The sequence below is a fragment of the Mastigoproctus giganteus genome, chromosome 7 (genome assembly GCF_048544385.1).
Source record: "Mastigoproctus giganteus isolate SK-2022 chromosome 7, ASM4854438v1, whole genome shotgun sequence".
NCBI classification, from domain to species: domain Eukaryota; kingdom Metazoa; phylum Arthropoda; class Arachnida; order Uropygi; family Thelyphonidae; genus Mastigoproctus; species Mastigoproctus giganteus.
In genome coordinates, this window is record NC_143581.1 from 54,096,099 (window position 1) to 54,117,837 (window position 21,739).

A 21,739-nucleotide genomic window follows, 5' to 3' on the forward strand; every position below is an offset into this window, starting at 1 on the left:
TCAAAAATATTTTGCTTTAATGTTTTTTAGAAGTTGAAGGGAAGGGAGGAAGGGTTATGCTGTTAGTTAAGAAACACATAACATCTAAGGAAGTGCATCCAATTTATGTTGGTGGACAATGCAATGTTGAGTCTGTTTGGTGTGACATAAGCATTGGGAAAGGAAAAATGAGAGTAGGTGTGTGTTATAGGTCTAATGAATCTGATGAGTATAATGAGCAATTGTGCAGAGATATAGAGTGTGCCAGTAAATCAGAATGTCTTATAATGGGGGGATTTTAATTTCCCAGAGATTGACTGGAAATTGTGGATTTGTCACTCACACACTAGCAAGGCTTTTGTGGATTTATTGGATGATTGTTTTCTACATCAGCATGTTCGGGAGGCAACTAGAGGGAGTAATACTCTTGATCTGATTATCAGTAGTGATTCTTCATGCATTAAGAATCTGCAGATAAAGGAACCACTAGGTGGCAGTGATCACAGTGTGCTGAAGCACACTAGCAAGGCTTTTGTGGATTTATTGGATGATTGTTTTCTACAGCAGCATGTTCGGGCGGCAACTAGAGGGAGTAATACTCTTGATCTGATTATCAGTAGTGATTCTTCATGCATTAAGAATCTGCAGATAAAGGAACCACTAGATGGCAGTGATCAGAGTGTGCTGAAGTGGGATTTACTCAAAGAGGTAACTACCATCAGGGGTAAAGGGAAGGCTTTTTGCTTTCGTAAAGGCGACTACGTTGGTCTGAGACAGTATTTAAATTCTATACGGTGGGACCAATTGATGATGTTACCAACAGTAAATTCAAAATGGGAGGCATTCAAAGAATTAATCTTGGAAGATACTAGGTTTTACATACCAACTAAGAAACTGTTCAAGGTTTAGGCCTAAATGGATGTCAGATGAACTAATGACACGCGTGGCAGAGAAGAAAAATGCATGGGATACGTATAAATTAATGGATGATTTAGGCAAAGGAGATTAGGCAGGCAAAGCCAGATTATGAGAAATCTTTGGCAAAGGATGCAAAGAAAAGCAGCAAAGAGTTCTTTACCTATGTAAATCTAGAAGGAAAGGGATGAATCAGATTGGTCCACTGGATATTGATGGTTCAACTGTTGATGATCTTGCTCATGTGGCTAACAAACTAAATGAATATTTTGCATCTACAATTCACACATGAGGAGTTATTCAGGGAGGGGAATGCCAGAGATGAATTAAACTCTGGCAGTGAGCTAGATGATTTTGTAATAACTGAGAGGAAAGTGGAGGAGAAATTGTTGAAGATAAAAAAGGCACCCGGGGTGGATTGGATCTATCCAGTTATATTAAAGGAGACAGCAAAGGAAGTAAGCAAACCCTTAGCCATAATTATGAGAGCTTATCTGGACTCAGGGGAGGTACCCATAGACTGAATATGTGCAAATGTGACCCCAATTCACAAAGGAGGATCAAAGGCTGACACAAGTAATTATAGACCTGTGAGTTTAACTTCTGTTCCAGGAAAATTAATGGAGGCACTGGTTAAAGAAGCACTGCAGGATCATCTAGACAACACTTCAGTTATAGCTCTGACACAGCATGGTTTTGTTAAGGGAAAGTCCTCTCTGACCAATCTGATTGGATACTATGATGCAGTCACAAAAGAACTGGATACAGGGAATAACTTTGATATTATATACTTGGATCATAGAAAGGCTTTTTGCACATGGAAGACTGCTGCACAAATTGGAGCAGTGTGGCATTGGAGGCAAATTGCTGCTATGGATAAAGGGGTGGTTGAGGGGGAAAAGACAGAGTGGTAATCAATGGACACTGCTCTTTGTGGACTAATGTTATTAGTGGAGTCCCTCAGGGTTCAGTATTGGGTCCATTGTTGTTTTCTGTATTTATAAATGATACTGATGATGGTATATCAGGCTTAATGTCCAAGTTTGCAAACAATATGAAGGCTGACAAGGTTGTTAAGCATACTAAAGACAGTACACTGCTGCAACAGGATCTAGAAAAGTTGAGCAGATGGGCTGAGAGGTGGCAAATGAGTTTAACATTGACAAATGTAAAGTACTGCATATGGGAAGCAGTAATCTCAGAGTAACGTATCAACTCTGTGGTACTACACTGGCAGTTGTAGAGAATGAAAAGGACCTGGGGGTAATTGTGCAGGCAGACATGAAGTTTTCTGAGCAGTGCAGACAGTCTGCAAGAGTAGCTCATGGTGTCTTGTCAATGATATACAGGAATTTTTCTAGCAGGGATAAGGAGGTCGTTATCCCCTTGTATAAGGCAATGGTCAGGCCACACCTTGAGTACTGTATACAGGTCTCGAGGCCTCATTTTAAGAAGGATGTAGAGCTGTTGGAACGAGTACAGAGAAGAGCAACAAGATTAGTGAATCGAATGAAGGGTTGCTCTCATGAAGAAAGGCTTAAATTTTGCAGATTACAGTGTCTGGAGACTAGGCACCTGCGAGGTGACCTGATTGAAGCGTATAAAGCTTTGAATGGTTTGAGCATGCTCAATGCTGATGGGATTCTTCCTCTTGCTCAGAATAATCACCTGGGAGGGCATAAATTCAAATTGAGAAAAGACAGCTGTAGGATAGATGTGGGGAAGTTTGCCTTTAGCCAGCGGGTAGTTGATTGGTGGAACAGACCTCTATCTTTTGTTGTGGAAGTTGATAGCCTAAACAAATTTAAGGCTGAACTGGACAGGTATTTGGAACAAACAGAGGGGTGAAATGAGAGTGTTTGTTTTTTTTTTTTTTTTTTTTTTTGGTTGATGCTGCATAAGCTTGCTTTCTTGGATCATATGCCTCTACTAATGCTAATTTTGTGCCTTAGCTCCTTTCTTTTTCATTCCAAATTAATACTTACCTGTCTTCCTATACTTCCAGCTTTATTTACTCTATTGTTTATTTCCATGTCTTATCTGCCCTCTTCATTAAAGATCTCTCAAATGCATAAAATTACTAACTAATGACTAAGTCAATCTACAATCTAAATTGTCCTCATCCCTGCCAACTGTTATAATGTTAATTTTTCTGTAATGAATTTTCATGACAAATTCTCTACACCCCAGGGGCTCATATCTGGTGAGTATGGGCTTGGCACAACAAGAGTCCTGAGCTGGAATCATCATTCTTCTCTCTTTGGTGATTCCCTTCTACTTCTGACTCCTTTTCTCTCTCTCTCAGGGTAACTCAGAATTTTTTTTTTAACTGGTGCAACGTAAGCCTCAGGTTTCCTTGCATCATATGGCTAATAATTATAATAATTTATTCAGATATCTTGAAGATTTTAGCATTAGCAGAGGCATGAAAGAAAGCAAGCTTATACAGCATCAGCCAGAAAAAAAAAAAAAACCTTCCCATTCCCCCCATCCATTCACTCCAAATGTTTGTCTAGTTCTTCCTTGAATTTATTTAAACTGTCGGACTTCCACGACAGATGGAAGTTTGTTCCAGCAATCAACCACTCGCCGGCTAATGGCAAATTTCTGTACATCTATTCTACAACTATCTTCAATTTGAATTTATGTCCCCTCAGGCGATTATTCTGGGCAAGAGGAAGAATCCCATCAGCATTGAGCTTGCTCAAACCATTCAAGGCCATATACACCTCAATCAGATCACCTCGCAGGTGCATCTCCAGACTCTGCAATTTGCAGAACTTAAGAAGCCTTTCTTGGTAACAGCAACTTTTTGTTGCATTCACTAATCTCGTTGCCCTTCTTTGTACTCGTTCCAACAGATCTACATCTTTCCTAAAATGAGGCCTCCAGACATGCATGCAGTACTCGAGATGTGGCCTGACCATAGGCTTGTATAAGGGGTTAATCACCTCCTTATCCCTGCTAGCAAAATTCCTATATATCATTGACAAGTTCCCATGAGCTACTCTTGCAGCCTGCCTGCACTGCTCAAAGAACTTCATATCTGACTGCACAGTTACCCCAGGTCCTTTTTATTCGCTACTACCCTGAGTGTAGTACCACATAGTTGATACGTTACTCTGGGGTTACTGCTACCCATATGCAGTACTTTGCATTTATCAATGTTAAACTTCAGTTGCCATCTCTCAGCCCATCTGTCCAATCTTTCCAGATCCTTTGGCAGTAGCATACTGTCCTTACTGTCATTAACAACTCTAGCAACCTTCGTATCATCTGCAAACTTGGACATTAAGCCTGATATACCTTTATCAATATCACTGATAAATATAGAAAATATTAATGGACACAACATGGACCCCTGGGGAACACCACTAATAACAGTAGTCCATGAAGAGCAGTGTCCACTGATTACCACTCAGTCTTCTCCCAATTAACAATCCCTTTATTCATAGCAGCAATTTGCCCTTAACACAATACTGCTCCAACTTGTACAGTAGTCTTCCACGTGCAATAGTATTAAAAGCTTCCCTAAAAAAAATTTTCCTCCACTTTGCTCTCAGTTATTATAAAATCATTTAGTTGCCTTCCAGTTTCATAAACTTCTAGCATTCCCCTCCCTCAACAACTCCTCATGTGTGAATGCAAAATATTCACTCAGTTTGTCAGCTACCTGAGCATGATCATTAAAGGTCAAACCATCAATATCAAGTGGACAAATCTGATTCATCCCCTTCCTTCTAGAGTTTACATAAGTAAAGAATTTTACAGACTTGAAATGCTAACTGTGTTCTTGAAACATCAATGCATTAAAATTTTATGCATATCTAGTGTATACTGATGTAATTGTTAAGTCAGTTATCAGTTCCTACTGAATGTCATTTGAAAGATATCAGTATGGTGCTTATGTTTTAATTGTTTTGTAATTGACTAAAAATAACACTTTTTGCCTTTATACCAACCCAGGTAACATTTACTATGGGGAGGTAATAGGAGCAGAGGACCACCTTGCTCCAACTATAGCCCTATTGACAGTGCTGATTTCTTGTAACTATTTCATGGTTTAAGTGTTTCCAAATTTCAATCTCCCCCCCATCAAAACTGTACAGTGGCTTCGGTGTATGGTTGGTTTTGGTCCCCCAAATACCTTGTTAACTATTTAATAAAAATTTTGGATCTCCTTCTTTGGTATAGTCCTGCCTCTCCTAATACATGAATTTTTATCCAACCCTTTTCCACCTGACTACAGTACTGAGCCACAACCTACAGGTGTCCAATAAGTCTGAATCATAGGCAAGTATTACAAAATGTGTAATATGTATACCATTCACATGAACACTACAGTAAAAACATTTTTGCCAATTCACAAGATTAGCATGAATTGTTGAAATATGATCTCACTGAATGCAGTGACAGTTCATTTTTTAAGATACTCAACTTTGTGCATTTTCATAGTATGCACCTTGGAGGTCAAATGATTGTTGCCCATTCCATTTAAGATTTGTGTTGGCCATTCCATTAGTACCCATCTTTTACTCCAATGTTGAGAGAACTATTCATCCAATCACTTTGACTGTAATGAGCAAGCTTGCCATCTTGCAGGAATCATTACAGATATTTTCCCTGTTCAGTGAGAATACTTTAAAAAATTTCATTCTGCAATATATGGTGATACACCTCACTTGTGACTGTATTTTGATTGATGGGCTAATTATCCGGCCCTTCCAGATATACACCATACTATAACATGGTTATCAGCTTACTCCCTAGACAGGCTAGTCCACTTGCATCTTTGAAATATAAGTGCATTAAAATTCTAATTACTTTTGACCAGTAACATGTTTTGTCAGTTAACCTCAACCTGGCACACAAAAGTTAGCCTCATGACTGAAAAGAAGGGTTCTGAAACTAGGATTGTGATTTTCAGTAATCGGTATCATCCTTTCTCAATATCTTAAGATTTGTAATTAGCAAGAATAACAGTGATTTCTCTCTACACTGCAGTGAATACTGAATTTTGACATTCCAATTTCTGCTGACATATACAAAGGGTACTAGGAAAGTTTTGCAATATGACGCAACAATGAATCACAGGAAGCTGCTTGTTGCTGCATGTTGAGACATGTTCATACGTGCATAGTAGCCACCGCGCCAAGTCTATGGGCTCAGTTATTCATTAGTAGTGAGAGTGTAAAGTGCTTGCGATGGCATCGTGGTCACGAAATGAGATAAGGACAGTTTTGCGGTATAATTTTGTGCGTGGTTTAACCATAGACCAGTGCTTAGAAGAAATGACTCTTGCACTAGATGATGATTGTCCACATCGTACAACGATATTCAGGTGGTATAGAGAATTCCAAAGGGAAAATTTCACTCTGGAGGATTCCTAAATGCACCAGCAATTCGTTCGATTCTGCAAGATCATTTGCACGTGAAGAAACTTTGTTCTCTCTGGGTGCCGCATCAACTGACTGAAGAGCAGATGACACGACGTGTGACTTGGTGCTGGGAGATGTTAAAAAAGTTTGATAAGGGACAATCTCGGTATGTGAACAACATCGTGACAGGTGACGAGACTTGGCTGTACTATTACGATCTGCCGACCAAGGCTCAAAACAAAGTTTGGGTCTTTGATGATGACGACACACCCGTAATTGTCAGAAAATCCCGATCTGTAAAGAAGAAAATGATAGCTGTATTTTTCAAATCGAGTGGAATTGTGGAACGTGTCGTTTTGGACACGCAGAAGACAGTCACAGCTAAGTGGTATACTGAACAATGCCTGCCTAAAGTCATTGGATCTATGAAGAACCTGCGGCCAAAGTCAAGAATGGACACCTGGTACCTCCATCAAGAAAATGCTCCAGCTCACCGCGCCAAAGCCTGCACCGAATATTTGACCACGACAGGACTGAAACTTCTCGAGCACCCTCCCTACAGTCCAGACCTTGCTCCCTGCGACTTTGCACTGTTCCCGCATGTGAAAATGAAGCTAAAAGGGAGGCGGTTTTCCAGTGATGAGGACCTTCTACGGGCTTGGGACAACGAGTGTGCTTTACTCCCTAGTGAAACTTGGCAAAACTGGTTTAAAGATTGGTTTCGGAGGATGGAGAGGTGTATTGAATGTAGAGGAAATTACTTTGAAAAAATTAAATAAACAAAGCTGTATTGCAAAACTTTCCTAGTACCCTTTGTATTTGTAAGAATTAAGTGAAATCTTCCAAGCACTACTGTTATTGTTGCTCCACAAGAAACTCTTTCTGAAGGCCAACCACATTCTTTATCCAACACCGACCCCATCTTTTTAATTTTGCCAGCAACCAGCATACACAGGTATGGGTAATTCTAGACTATTCTAGGTAATATGCATTAAACATATTTGCAACCCTTGCTGATTAAGACCTCCACACAACAGAATTACTTTCACATCATCACAACATCTTTATGTTGCAGTTGTGCCATCAGCCACAACTGCAACATAAAGAAAATACTGTAACAAAGTGTGGAAAATATGATTTCAGACTTATGCAACATCCTGTTTTTAAGCTTCTATATCATAATTCTGTTTTTGCATCAGTCATTTCAATATTTAGGCCTCAATAATTTGGAAGACAGTCTCACAGCAATAAAATTTTCTTAATTTATTTTCCAACAAAATAACTTTTCTACTTTGGTTCAACACTCCTGCAGTAGCAGGAATGGGGGAAACCCCTGGTGCCATTACACAATTAACACACTCCTGCAGTAAACACTTCCTAGTATGCACTTTCTAGAATTGTTCTGTGTAGGAGGTGTAGTCCTAACTGTTATTCAGTTGGCAAGTTGCCTTTCCAAAATTAAACTTAAAGCACTGTAGAAACTTTCAGAAAAACTTTCAAAGTGTTATAAAAACTGTTTGCTGGTTACCAATTTGTGCATGCATTCGAGTGGTAATTAACTGCACTGTCTGGATATCAGAATCAACAAAAACATGCACTTTTGACAATTATTAGGATTCTAGTATTTTCCAAATTGACTATTTTCTCCAGCCCTTTACAGGCAATGGTAATTTTTGTTAGGTGTCATGGGTGATAGAAAATAATCTTTTAAATGATTTAAGGCTTTACAATGAAGTACAGAGTTTAAAAGCATTCATGTATTGGGACAGTTTTTAGTTAATTAAAAAAAAAAATTAAACGCACAAATGTTATCAGAGCTTTAACAAACTGTTAATTTCTTTATTTTTACCTCCAAGGTACTATTCACCATACACATTATTTCATGCGAGTGTCAAGACATTCATCTAACCTTCAAATCGTTATTGCAGAATGAAACTGTTAAATATAAAATCTTTTGATTACATTTCCGCGTGTATTTGTTAAATATCTGAACGCTAATATTTTCAAAAGTGCACGTTTTCGGACGACGCAATCAATTATAGGCGTGAGCGAATAAGTAAACGGCAAACAATATTTTTTAAAACGTCTTGAAAGTTTTTCAAAACGTTCCCTGAACGCTTTAAGTTTAACTTTGAAAAGGAAACTTCTCAACAGAAACCTTTTTCAGGACAACACACCCCGGGTCCTTAGCTGGATATCATCATTTTATTCTTTCTTGGCGATTCCCTTCTACTTCTGACACTTGCTCGGGCTCTCTTTCTCTTAGGGTAACTCGGAATTTTTTATCTATTTTTATTTTTATTTTTTTGGCTGGTGCAAAAAAAAGCCTCAAGGCTTCCTTGCACCATATGGCTGATTATAATAATCTACACAGAATAATTTTAGGTGTTGCTTCAGTAACGTTCCACCAGAATACCGTCATACCCCTACAACCCTCCTAATCTGAACAATTGGAGATGGAGTGATCCTACACTAACATGTGCAACATTCATAAATCAAAAGTGCAACATTCATAAACCGAGACTCTGCCAATAATTGATTATCAACATAATCTCGGAGGATCAATTGCATGCTTCACAACTTTTCAATACATACATTTTTCCGCTCTTTAATTTACTATTAGCGCGCCACAGGTGATCCACCAACGGCATCTAGCGGGAACATAAAAAAAAAAGAACTCAGCTTAAAACACGCATGGACAAATTCAGCAGGTTTTTTTTTTTTTTTTTTTTTTTTTTTTCAGAGAGGAGGATAAAGGAAAGAAATGGCTGAAATTGGGAAACTTCAAAAGTTTATTTTTAACAGTGACACTATATTAAATAATCTGGAAAAAATTATCATTAAAAACACAATTTTGTTACCCCACAGGTTCCTTCCTATCTGTGTTATATATAGAAAAAAAAATTTAAAAAAAATATATATATATATATATTTAATTAATTTTGGTTTTTTTTTTAAATCAAAAATCTGGATTTTACCATATATATAGATCTTGGGTACTAGTCCATATTTCGACAAACGGACAGGAACAAAGCAGCGATTGTAGGTTTTCCAAAGCAGGATTCCATCACGGCCACTGTCCTTCTTGAGTGTTTATTATTATTATTATTATTATTATTATTATTATTATTATTAACCATATGGTGCAAGGAAGCCTGAGAGTTATGCTGCAGTAGCCAAAAAAAAATTGAGTTACCCTGAGAGAGAGTCAGCAGTAGATGGAAATCACCAAGAAGAGAAGAATGATGATATCCAGCTCAGGATCCTGATTGTGCCAAGCCCATACTCACCAGATGTGAGCCTCTGTCCCGCCACTTGTCGCTGTTTTTAAATTGGGAACTCGTTTTCCGATTTTAAAACAGCGGGATGGGGGGAATAAACGCCTTACCTAAGTTAAGCACCTCCTCCTCGGCGACATAAAACAATCATAAAAGAAAACGCCTTCACAATAATCACCCAATCACAGAACTCTACATACAATCACTCCGTTTTACAAGCACACCCACTGAGCGGAGATAAGTGGTACCCAAATAATGGATTTTAACCATATACACTGAATGATCACTGAATTATGACTAACACTGAATAAAGGACAGATTGTGGGTGCTCGACGAGCTGGTGCCTCGATTTCCCAAACGGCTGAACTGGTGGGGTGTTCGACAGCCGCCGTAGTTAAAGTGTACGAGGACTGACGTCAATATGGTCAAACAACGACCCAACGGAAAAACTACAAAGGTCAGCGAAAGGGTGCGCTGACCATGCGTCACACGTATGGGCTATGCCAGCACACCCATACGGAATCCTCTCCTAACCAAGGTTCATCGGCGTAAAAGACTCCCCTGGTGCAAAGAGCATGCAAGTTGGACGTTAGAAGACTGGAAAAAGGTGTGCTGATCGGATGAGTCACGTTATTTACTTCACACTGTGGATGGTCGTGTACGGATTTGGCGTCAACAATATGAGGCTCTTGATCCATCATGCATGGTATCAAAAGTGCAGGCAGTTGTATGGTGTGGGGCATGTTTCACTGGCAGGAACTTGGACCCCTGGTACATGTAGAGCAACGTATCAGTGGTCTCCGCTATCGTCAACCGCTTGCTGACTGTGTACACCCCGCTATGTTACACTTTTTCCCGAATGGCGATGGCGTGTTCCAAGATGCAAGTGCGTCCAGCCATCGGGCGCTTTGTGCAGGAATGGTTTGAGGAACACAGTTCTGACTTCCAGCATATCGATTGGCCTCCGAAATCACCCGATATCAATCCCATAGAGCACTTGTGGGACTTTACGAAAAGGCATATCAGGCGTCTGGATACATCAATCACCTCCATATCTGCGTTGCTGGCCGCATTATACATAGCTTGGTTGGCCATACCTCTCGAACGTTTCCGACATCTTGTTGAATCAATGCCACGTCGGATAGATGCTGTACTGAGGGTAAAAGGAAGACCTACAAAGTATTACGTAGGTGGTCATAATTGAGTGATCACTCAATGTATATTAATAAATTTTTATGGCTATGTTTCTCCAATGGAAAAAAATAAATAATAATGATGCAAATCAGAGTTAAATGTCATACTCAAAGGCATCGAGAGCCAGCAGGGACTCCCAGGATAAAAAGCCTCACTGGGATTTAAAAAAAAAAATAATAAATAAATAAACTACGTACTATATTATATTAAAGTCACCTGAAAAGTCACTTGTTGTTGTCATAAGGTTTTAGGAGTATTAGCGAATAAGACCAAATTGCTCCGTATACGCAATTTATATTATACTCCGTATAATGTCAATTGCATGTGTTCTGTGGTTGATTTTCTGTTTGCCTGCCAAAAAACCCGAATTTCCAGGAGAAAAAACCATGCAACCGTCGCCTGAGACAGATTAACTCAACCACGTTGTGAAAAAGGCCCATAAAAATTGCCAGGGTGATATCAGAAGAACGTCAAAATGGAATTTTCTGCGAATCCTCCTGTTAGAGGGGCGGGGAAAAAAACTACATCACTTTTGAATTTTGCAAATAATTTTCTTTTCGCAGCATTGTGGGTTGCAGAAACGTTGGAAATGCATTTGTATTTCGCCGTCAAGGTGGTGCACTTGTGTTATCTTGACTGTGCTCAGCCAACTAATATTTGCTATTTACCTAGTTGCATCTCCTCTGTTGAATTGTGTGCTACCAAGAGTTTCAGCTTGGATTCATTTCTGATTTAGTGATCATATGTACTTGATGGACTGCTGATGATGGGTGTACCTAATTTGGTTTATTTGGACTTGCTGTTAAGTTTGCAGTCTGCCAGCGTGTACCTCATGTAGAGAGTACATCTTTGGTGAACCCATCACTTCTTTTAGACTTCATTGAATTAAGCCAACCAATGTGAATTCTCCTTTCTAGTGACATCTTTGTTAAGTCTGACTTCATCAATGTGCATTTTTATAATTGATGGACTGATGGTGTTTTAGTGATCTTCCTTTCTAACGGGGTTAGATAATGTAGTTCCTGAGCACCTTTTATTGGAGTGGACTAACTGGATCTGTGTCTTAAATATATGTTTTTATGTATATTGTATAAGTGGATTCATGTATCTAAACTGTGCTGTCACTTTATTAGGTACAACCCTGCTGTGCACAAAAATGGTTTGTCCCACAACGTTGCAAGTCACATAACCACAGTTGCGGATATAAATGCAGCATAACCTTTCGAGTATCAATTAAGCGTACAAACCGTAGCAAGAATGAGGAAAAGGAGTGATCTAACGGACTTCAAATGTAGCATGGTAGTAGGTTCAAGATGTGCTGGACAAAGCATCTCTGAAACGGCAGTTCTCCTTTTTCACGCACCACAGTTTCAAGGGTGTATCAAGAATGGTGCAGCGAACAGAAAACATCCTCTCAACGGCACTCCTGTGGAAGGAAATCGCTTATTGATAAGAGGGCAGAGGATGGCTAGAATTGTGTAAGCAAACAGACGGGCCACAATGTCGCACATCACGTCAGAATACAACCTTAGTGCGGAGAACAAAATATCACAACGGACCACTAGTCACACTTTGTCGCGACTAGTGATCTACATCGCATACCTTTGTTATCAATGAAGAACAAGAGAGCATAACAACACCAGCAATGGACTATCGAGGATTGGAAAATAGTTGCTTGGACGGACGAGTCAAAGTTCCTGGTGCATCATGTTGATGGAAGACTCAGAATTTGGCGAAAACAACATATAACATGAATCCATGGACCTGTCATGTCTGACAACTACCGTGCATGGTAGTGGTGGGGGAATGTTTTCTTGGCACACATTGGGTCCATTGATACCCATAGATTCACGTCTGAATGCCACATCGTACCTAAACATTGTTGCTGACCAAGTGCATCCGTTCATGTCGAATTTATTCTCAGTCAGATGGTTACTTCCAGCAGTATAATGCTCTGGTGCACAAAGCCCGAATAACTATGGAATGGTTCCAGGAACATGACAATGACTTTTTTTTGCTGCAGTGGCCTGCTCAGTCCACGGATCTCAATCCTATTGAACATCTTTGGGATGAGCTGGAAAGGGCTGTTCGCTGCAGGCCTACACCTCCGTCGAATCTCAAGGTACTGCATGACACACTCGTGTCTGCATGGTACTCCATTCCCGCATGACGTTTTCAGCATCTTGTTCAATCCATGCCTAGACGAATTCAGGCTGTTTTGAAGACTAAAGGACACTCAACATGCTACTAGGTAGGTGTAGCTAATAAAGTGGCAGCACAGTGTATCTCTAGATCTGCAGACAGCCTCCATAGCCAAGTGGTCAAGAGTGGGATTATAGTAGCATACGCTCTTTGAGTAGACTGGGGTTCAAGCCCCTGACTGCTAAATACAGTCGATCTGCCAACCTGCACTGGACCAGCATTTTATTACAGTCCATTTCCCTCAACATTGAGGCTCCCATCCTGAACTGGCTTGATAATGGGTGCTGTTTACCCTTTGTCTCATGTAGCACTATTGAATAGATATTTAAATTAGCAATTAAAATAGCAATTCTATTTAATTAAATAAAATTCCTACTTAAGATTTGCTTTATGCATGTATAACTTAAGCATCTGCTGTCATGTTGAAAATTTTCTGATTTGCCTGTCATTGTTTCAGCAAAATGGTTTTGTACTATGGTTAGATAAATTCTATAATGACTGAAGTTCATTCATTAGATGTCCTGTTCTCTCATTCTGTATACTTTTCCACACATAATTATAACTGCCTGTGTACATAAAGCAGTGCATTCCTTGAACAGAGAAATTCTCTCAACTACAGCAATAACAAGAACATGGGAAATGAAACATAAACAAGCAGATTCGTGGTATTTTATCCAGTCCTAATTTGGGCAATATGAACAACAGAAGATTCGTGGAAATTAGGTTGCTGACTGAGCTTAGGCTTCATTTTAATCTTCACGACTTATTTTATAACCGGATATGGCCCATTTAAAACTAAGGTATTCCATTTAAGTCAGAGTGATAGTAATATTATTTTTGTAAAGAAGCAGAATATGAACTGCATACATTAAGTGCTCTTATTATGCAGATCAGACTAAAAAGCTTTAACTGAGTATTGGTGATATAGAGGAAGAAAATCTAGGAAGGCTGTTTACTGAGACTGTGAAGTTTATATCCTATCTCTAGTTATGAAGAACTAGATGCATTTCAAAGAAGGAATCATATACACTGATGAGCCAAAACATTATGACCCCTTACCTAATGTGATGTTGGTCCTCCATGTGCAGCCAAAACAGCTTGTACCCGGCAAGGCATGGATGCTACAAGATTTCTAAATGTCTCGTTATATCATGTAACCAGCAGATCCTTTAACTCCTCTAAGGTCCGTAGTTGAGATGCCACACATCGGAGTTGCTGTTCCAACACAAACTACAAATGGGATTCATGTCTGGGAATTTGGAGGCTAGGGCAATATCTGGAAGTCTTCCTCATGTTCTGCTAACCAGTCTCGAACTATCTGGACAGTGTGGCATGGCACATTATCCTGCTGAAAGACGGCACTGCCAGAGGAGACGACCGTTGCCACGAAAGGATGTACCTGGTCAGCAATGGTGTTTAGGTAGGTGGTAGACATCAGAGTGCCCAACACATGGATGACTGGACCCAGGGTATCCCAGTAGATCATCGCCCAAAGCACAATGCCACCGGCTTGTTTTCATCCTATGGTACATCCAGGCGCCATCACTTCCCCAGGTAAACGCACACATACCTGGCCATCCACATGTTGCAACAGGAAACGTAATTCATCGGACCAGATAACATTCTTCCAATCACTGTCCAGTTTCGATGCTGGTGTGCCCACTGTAGGTGCTGTCACCAGTAAACCGTGATTAGCACGGGCACTCGGAGAGGCCATGCAGCCCCATTTTCAGCAGGGTTCAATGTACTGTGTTATGACACATTACTCCCATCACCAGCTTTCCAATTAACAGCTAGTTGTGCCAAAGTCGCCCTTTTGTTTCCACGTACCATCCAGGAGAGCCTTCGCTGACCTTGAGCATTGATGAGCCATGGTAGTCCAACACCTCACTGTCGGTTCATGGGTTCCCCCTCCTCGGACCACTTTCGGTAGGTACTAGCCAAGGCTGACTGTGAGCATTCCACAAACTGTGCCGTTTTGGATATGCTCTGACCCAGTCATCTGGCCATTACAATTTGGTCTTTGTCAAACTCGCTTAAGTCTGCTGCCTTTCCCATCTGAACAAGGGTAACACTGATTAACGGAGCTCAGTATCAGGTGTTTTTTATAGTGTCCCAACACACACCGTAGTTCACCTGCAGTTGCTTTGATTTGCATAACGACTCGCTGATCATAATGCTTTGGCTCATCAGTGTAATCACATAGGTCAGGACGCATAAATTAAGATGTGTGAAAGTGACCTATGTCATTGTTGGTTGAAATGGAAAACCTTAGGCAGTGTCTAATTTAATGTTGCCTCAGATGAATGGCCAATTAAATTAAAAATGTGCAATAGCATGACCATTCAGTTTTTGTTACTTTAGTTGCAAGTTTTGTTTTTATATTTCCAGTTTGTTTCTTATTTGCAACTAAAATCTAAATAAAGTGTAAAAGAAGTGTATCCACTAACTGCTAATGGAGCATCTATACACTTTGTTGAAGGCAAAGAGCAATTATAGTTTATCTAACTTCATGCATCTTGAGCAGAGGCACTACTCCCCAGGAAATACAGTATTTATAAAGAATTATATTTTAATGTAAATATTTCTAGGTCTCAAATGCCATCAATTATTTGTTAGTGCTTTATAAGATTAATTTTTTTTAAAGTCCGCATCTGAATAAAATGTATTAGCTTACAAAGAAAAAAAAAAACCAAACAATATATGTGAAAATAATGACTGGTTAGGGAATAAAAACTAATTTAGTTTTTTGTCTTATCAAAACTCATTACTGAGAACAATGTCAGGTGCAGCACCCCATAATTGTAAATATGGGAAAGGAAAGAATAAAGAAACTTGTACAGTATTTATGTGAAGAAATGTATTTATTCTGAACATAAAATGGAAGTCTCAAAAGACAAAAATTCAGTACAATTCTCCATATTTCTGACTGATTATGTACTGGTATCTTTTCATTCATTTATTTTTATATATACTGTATTTTTTATTTGTAAACAATGTAGTGTGATGCTGCTGTCTGTGAGATGACAAATATCTGTACTGTTTTTTTTTTTTACTTTCAATGGAAAAAAAAAACAGATGTGGATATGAAAGAGGCATAATTTTGTAAGTGACTCACTCCAGCAAAATGCAGTAGAACCTGAAATCACTCATCTCCAACTGCACTAAAACTGAAATTTCACATTAATCTTAAAATTTGCAAAACATTATGAAAAACACTGAAAACCAAAATTAACAAATTAACCTGTGAATATAAGTGATAAATTATATCCTGTAGTTCTGTTTGTCTTATTAAATATGATTTCAAAATGATAATCACTGTAATTCATTTAACTTAGTAGTATTTCATAATTTTATTATTACTGTATTTGTCAGCTTATAAGATGCACATTTTTTTCCTTATAAATACTTTAAAAAAATCACCCTGCAACAAAATGCAACTATGAACTTAGCCAAATCGGGAATATGGATGAAATTTCATTGACTTAGATGTCAGCATCAATAAGCCATTCAAGAATAATGTGCAGGAGCAATGGAATAAATGGATGGATGATAAAGGGAAACCATGATATGATGCTTGCGGGAAGGATGAAATGTCCATCAATAGCGCAAGTGTGTGAATGGGTGCTGAAGTCATGGCATGATGTTAAGACTGCTGTATTGTATGAGTGACAGTGATACTAGTGAAGAGGATGATAATGTTGAGGATAATGATCAAGTCAGTAATGAATCTGAAGTTGAATAATACTAAAATAATAAGAGTAATAATCCTATACTTTTTTTTATTTGCTTTTGTGTTTCATTCTTATTGAATTTTAAATTTTCATTGTATTAACAATAAATTTAAGTTTTTTCCTTAAATTTACCATTCCAAAATTAGGGGGTGTCTTATAAGACACCACAGCATCTTATAAGCTGACAAATACATTAATTAAATTATAGGAAATTACTTTCATATATTAGAAAAGTATAGCAGAACTTGTTTTAACAAATAATGGGTGTGTTTAGAATAATTTTAAGCTATATTAAAACAAAATTTCAATACAATGAAATGTTACTTCTCAAAATTTTTAAAAATTAAAAATTTTTGGTATCAATAATCAAGACAAAGCTGAACAGGTAACTGGTCTCCTCAAGTTTTCTTAGATTCAATTGTCCAATTTTTTAAAATTTTGATTATTCATTCCACATAACACTTTTCACACAAATGTTTCTTGTTCCCCCAAGGAATCTGTTGTAATGAGATTTTACTGTAGCTCTTCTTGGTGACACTATTATCAGGGAAACAGGGAAATAAGGATAGGTGGAATTGAACTAGGGTACATCTGCAAGGACAAAAGTTTAGTTATATTGTAAAATATTATAATTTAAGGACATAAAAGATATTATTATACAAGTAGGTACTAATGGTATGAAGCAGAGGCAGTCTAGTTTTAGACTAAACTGGTCTAAAAAACCTTTGACAAAGTCTACAGAAAAAAAAATTTATTCATTTTTTAAAAAGTTATAAAACAGAACACAAATTCAAGTCTTGAAATGACAGAGAATTGTCAATTATCTGAATGAATGCTGCTATAACATTAAACCATTTCTTCACACTGTTTCAAACAGCAAAATACAAATGCAATCAATGTTTTAATTTCAAATCATAAGCATAACATTTTGTGCATTACACTGATATTGCAAATGATATACAGTGAAATCTTGATTATACATGCCTTGATCAAAGGTGTATTTGATTATCTATGCCTGACCTCCATTTTTTTCCCATGTTATTTAACTTTTTTCCCTTAGCATCAGTATTTTTTTTCTGCCCCTCCCTCTCTCAGAAATTAGTGAACAGTTGAATTTTGGTTTGTCACAAAAACAAAGCAATATACCGTAGATGGCAATATTTATTTGTATTTAAAAAATAAACATACCATGGGTTCCACAATGCATGAATGCATGTTAAACTAGCCATGAACTCTCCTCACTACACCATATACATACAATAGTTGTCGTTGAAATGGCAGTCAAATATTACTGATTTTCTGCTCTGCACAGATCTATTAGAACCAATATACTGTACACAAAAATAGTTTCAATAAAAAAAAAGAAAAGAAAAAAAAAGGAAATCAAATTATTTCTATATTGTAGTTTTAAATGTTTTCCACCAACCTTATGTAGAAATAAAACAACAAACACTGGAATCTTGATAACTATGTATTTATAATAAATTATATTTGCCTGTATTTTACAATAAATTATATTTAACTTTACAACTAAAATATATAAAATATACATTAAAATATACTGGGTTAAGAACAATAAAACCATAAAATACATTAAATATACTAAATTAAATGCGATAAAACCATAGCTTTCGAAGGCTCCTGCCTTCTTCTTCAGCGGTATTTTCTTTGTTCTGCAGTGTTCTGAGGATGAACGGTTCCATATGACCCACTCCAGAGCCACTTCCAGTTCCATAACACAAGAGAATGGAACATGTGGGAATGAAACACGTGATGAGTACCATGAACCTGCAGGTATTTAAAGATGCACAGCAGAACAAAGAAAATACCGCTGAAGAAGGCAGGAGCCTTCGAAAGCTATGGTTTTATCGCTTTTAATTTAGTATATTTTAATGTATTTTATGGTTTTATTGTTCTTAACCCAGTATATTTTAATGTATATTTTATATATTTTAGTTGTAAAGTTAAATATAATTTATTGTAAATACAGGCAAATGTAATTTATTATAAATACATAGTTATCAAGATTCCAGTTTTCGTTGTGTTTTATTTCTACATAAGGTTGGTGGAAAACATTTAAAACTATAATATGAATATACCCAACCTCAGAGGCCTGTTTGAAGAATCAAATTATTTCCATTAAGTTAATAATTCTATCTTCTATTCTTGTTCTAAAAAATGTAAAATTAAGTTAAATATTAATTTCCCTTGCAGTAAAGCATACATACTGTACGTACAAACCATGCAGTTCCTGTGAATAAACTGATTAATTTCTTTTGTAATTGATTATGCCTGTACTACATACAAATTTCTTGTGAATAAATTGTACTTTTGCTTAACCAACAACCCACTCCCTGCCATTAGCAGAGAAAATCAAGGTTCCACTGTATACAAAGAATTAGTCTTAAATTTGGCAGTTGAAAAAATATGGGACTGCTATTTTTAAAGATAAAAGGAAATAGCAATGCTATGACTGAACTTTTATTACAAAAATAATGAAACACCTTCCTTAAACTAATGCACAGTTTTGGCTTTAATGAACTCAATTTTTCAGTAATACCATTTTTGTTTTATAAGTCCGTGGTATTTACTAAATGTAATATTCAGTAATCAAGGTTATACTTCCATAAGCCACTGTTATTTTTTTTTTCACTGTGATAGTTCAGGTCACTGTTATTTTTGAAGAGTCAAAGAAAGAATCACTGTCATATGTCTCCAGAGTGAGGAGTAGTTTGTGAAATTTCCATTGTAGTTGTCATACTGGTTCTGCTGAACCTAAATACTAGCCAATATTTGGCTAGTTGAGTTGGGTGCTACCCCTTGATAGCTGTAAAAATGGTAACAGAAAACTCAGCAGGGTCAAGTCATGATAATAAATAGGTTAGAAGTCAAAATAAAATCCAATATTTTTGAAATTATGGGTTAAGCTTAAAAATGGGAAAAAAATTAGTGTAACCTACTCATATGTGATTTTATTTATTTATTTATTTTTTATTTTTTTTTTTGGTGTTAGCATTTTGATGAAAAAAAAATACAAAACAAAAGCAATGATTAAAAGTTGAAGTTTTATTCAGATTACAACTCCAATAGGCAAAATTTAATGCATAAAAAATACAGGATCAAATTTAGGTACAGATTGTACCTAATACAATTTTACTATGAGTAATAAATTGAAGGTTGGGAAGTAATCAGGAAACATGTTTCAAAAGAAAAAGATAAAACATAAATAAAAGTTGAATCGGAAATTGGAGGAGGAGGAAAAAAGAAATGATTGAATTACTCAGTATTAGTGATCAGAGAGCTTTTGCTAATTTACTATAGGTTGTTTTTGTATTGTTAATATGTAAAATCAGCATTCATATATCCCATCACAGATTTGAAATGCAGATCAACCACTATTTCAAATTATTTCAAACCCACTGAAATAACACTGAAGAAAAAGGTGGAAAACTATATGACTGTGAGAACCAGTAGCAATGAGAAGCAATGGTATACAGTGATGTCACATACACCCGATGGCAGAAAACTACTACTGAACATTACTGAAAAAAAAAGGAAGATGCTGCTTCAATTTTTCTTTTGATTTTCAAAAAAATGGAGTATACATGGTATTCAAATAAATACTGTGACTGAAAACAATAACTACCTGGTACTGATGTCAAACGGCCTCCGTAGCCGAGTGGACAGGAGCGGGAGTGCAGTAGCACACGCTCTTTGAGTAGACCGGGGTTCAAGCCCCTGACTGCTGAATACGGTCGATCTGCCAAACCGCACTGGACCAGCGTGGCAGATTATGGTCCATTTCCCTCAGCATGAATTGTTGAGGAGGCTTCCACCCTGCAGTGGGTTGATAATGGCTGCATTTTACTTTTTTTTTTTTTACTGATGTCAAAGTGAGAAATAAATATCAAAAGTTGCTAAATATTTGTATTAATACTAACATTTTGCTGATGTAAATTTATTTATACAGTAAGTCCCAAACACTGTTAATTCATTCCAAAGATTTTTGTGCAAGTTGAAAAGCATAAATCCAATAATGCTTACATACAATACATTTTTTGATACATATATATGTTCGTTTCAATGAAAGTTAAAGCTAAAAAGGTTATGTATGGTTATAAAACAAAATCCTATAGTACTATAACAGTGTATAATTATAATATTATAAAGTATTATATATATATATATATATATATAGTGAAAGAATGAAGAATCAAAAAGCCCCAAGTGAAGATGAAGTTACTGTAGAGCTGTTAAAATTAGGAAGAGACACGACACAGAAACTGGAAAGACTCTCCACAAAATACATCAGAAAGGTGTGATGCCTAAGGAGTGGAATAATGCAATCATAATTTTGCTGCATAAGAAAAGAGAGAAATTGGAAATTATAGACCAATTAGCTGGTTTTCCCACATTTAAAAGTTGTTCACAAGTGTCATTATTAACAGATTAGAAAGAACACTTGATGAGAATCAACCAAAAGAGCAAGCTGGCTTTAGGAGAGGATTCTCAACTAGGGATCACCTTCACGTAATATCACAGCTAATAGAGAAAGCAAACAAATATAAAACACTATTATGCCTGGCATTTGTAGATTATGAAATGGCATTCAACTCCATAAAGCATAAGGCAATGTTTCAGGCACTGGAGTGTAACCTACTCATATGTGATTTTATTTTTTTTTTTTTTGGTGTTAGCATTTTGATAAAAAAAAAAAAAAAAAAAGATTAAAGGTTGAAGTTTTATTCAGATTACAACTCCAATAGGCAAAATTTAATACATAAAAATGCAAGGCATAAACATCCCATACATTAGGATTTTGAACAAAATATATGAGAATGCTGCCTCCTTTATCAGACTAGACAAAGACAGTAGCAAATTTAAAATTGAGAAAGGAGTTCAACAAGGAGACACAATATCACCAAAGTTGTTTACTGCTGCCCTTGAAGCTTTCAGAAGATTGGCTAGTCGCAGAAAGGAGTATGTGAATGGCCTAAATCATTTACAATTTGCAGATGACATTATGATCATAAGCCATGATCCCGAAGAATTAGAGGAA

General features: G+C 37.1%; 2 protein-coding genes across 2 annotated transcripts in view; both read right to left on the bottom strand.

The window, feature by feature from the left end:
- Nucleotides 1-8,912, bottom strand: part of LOC150082901 (lysine--tRNA ligase-like) — an 85,785-nt gene extending 76,873 nt beyond the window's left edge. Inside the window, exon 1 of the mRNA XM_090376903.1 lies at nucleotides 8,868-8,912. The gene's annotated coding sequence lies outside the window, so the exon portion shown is untranslated. The remainder of the gene's footprint in view (nucleotides 1-8,867) is intronic.
- An 8,338-nt stretch (nucleotides 8,913-17,250) lies between these two features.
- Nucleotides 17,251-21,739, bottom strand: part of LOC150082902 (lysine--tRNA ligase-like) — an 89,470-nt gene continuing 84,981 nt past the window's right edge. Inside the window, exon 15 of the mRNA XM_090376904.1 lies at nucleotides 17,251-17,271. The gene's annotated coding sequence lies outside the window, so the exon portion shown is untranslated. The remainder of the gene's footprint in view (nucleotides 17,272-21,739) is intronic.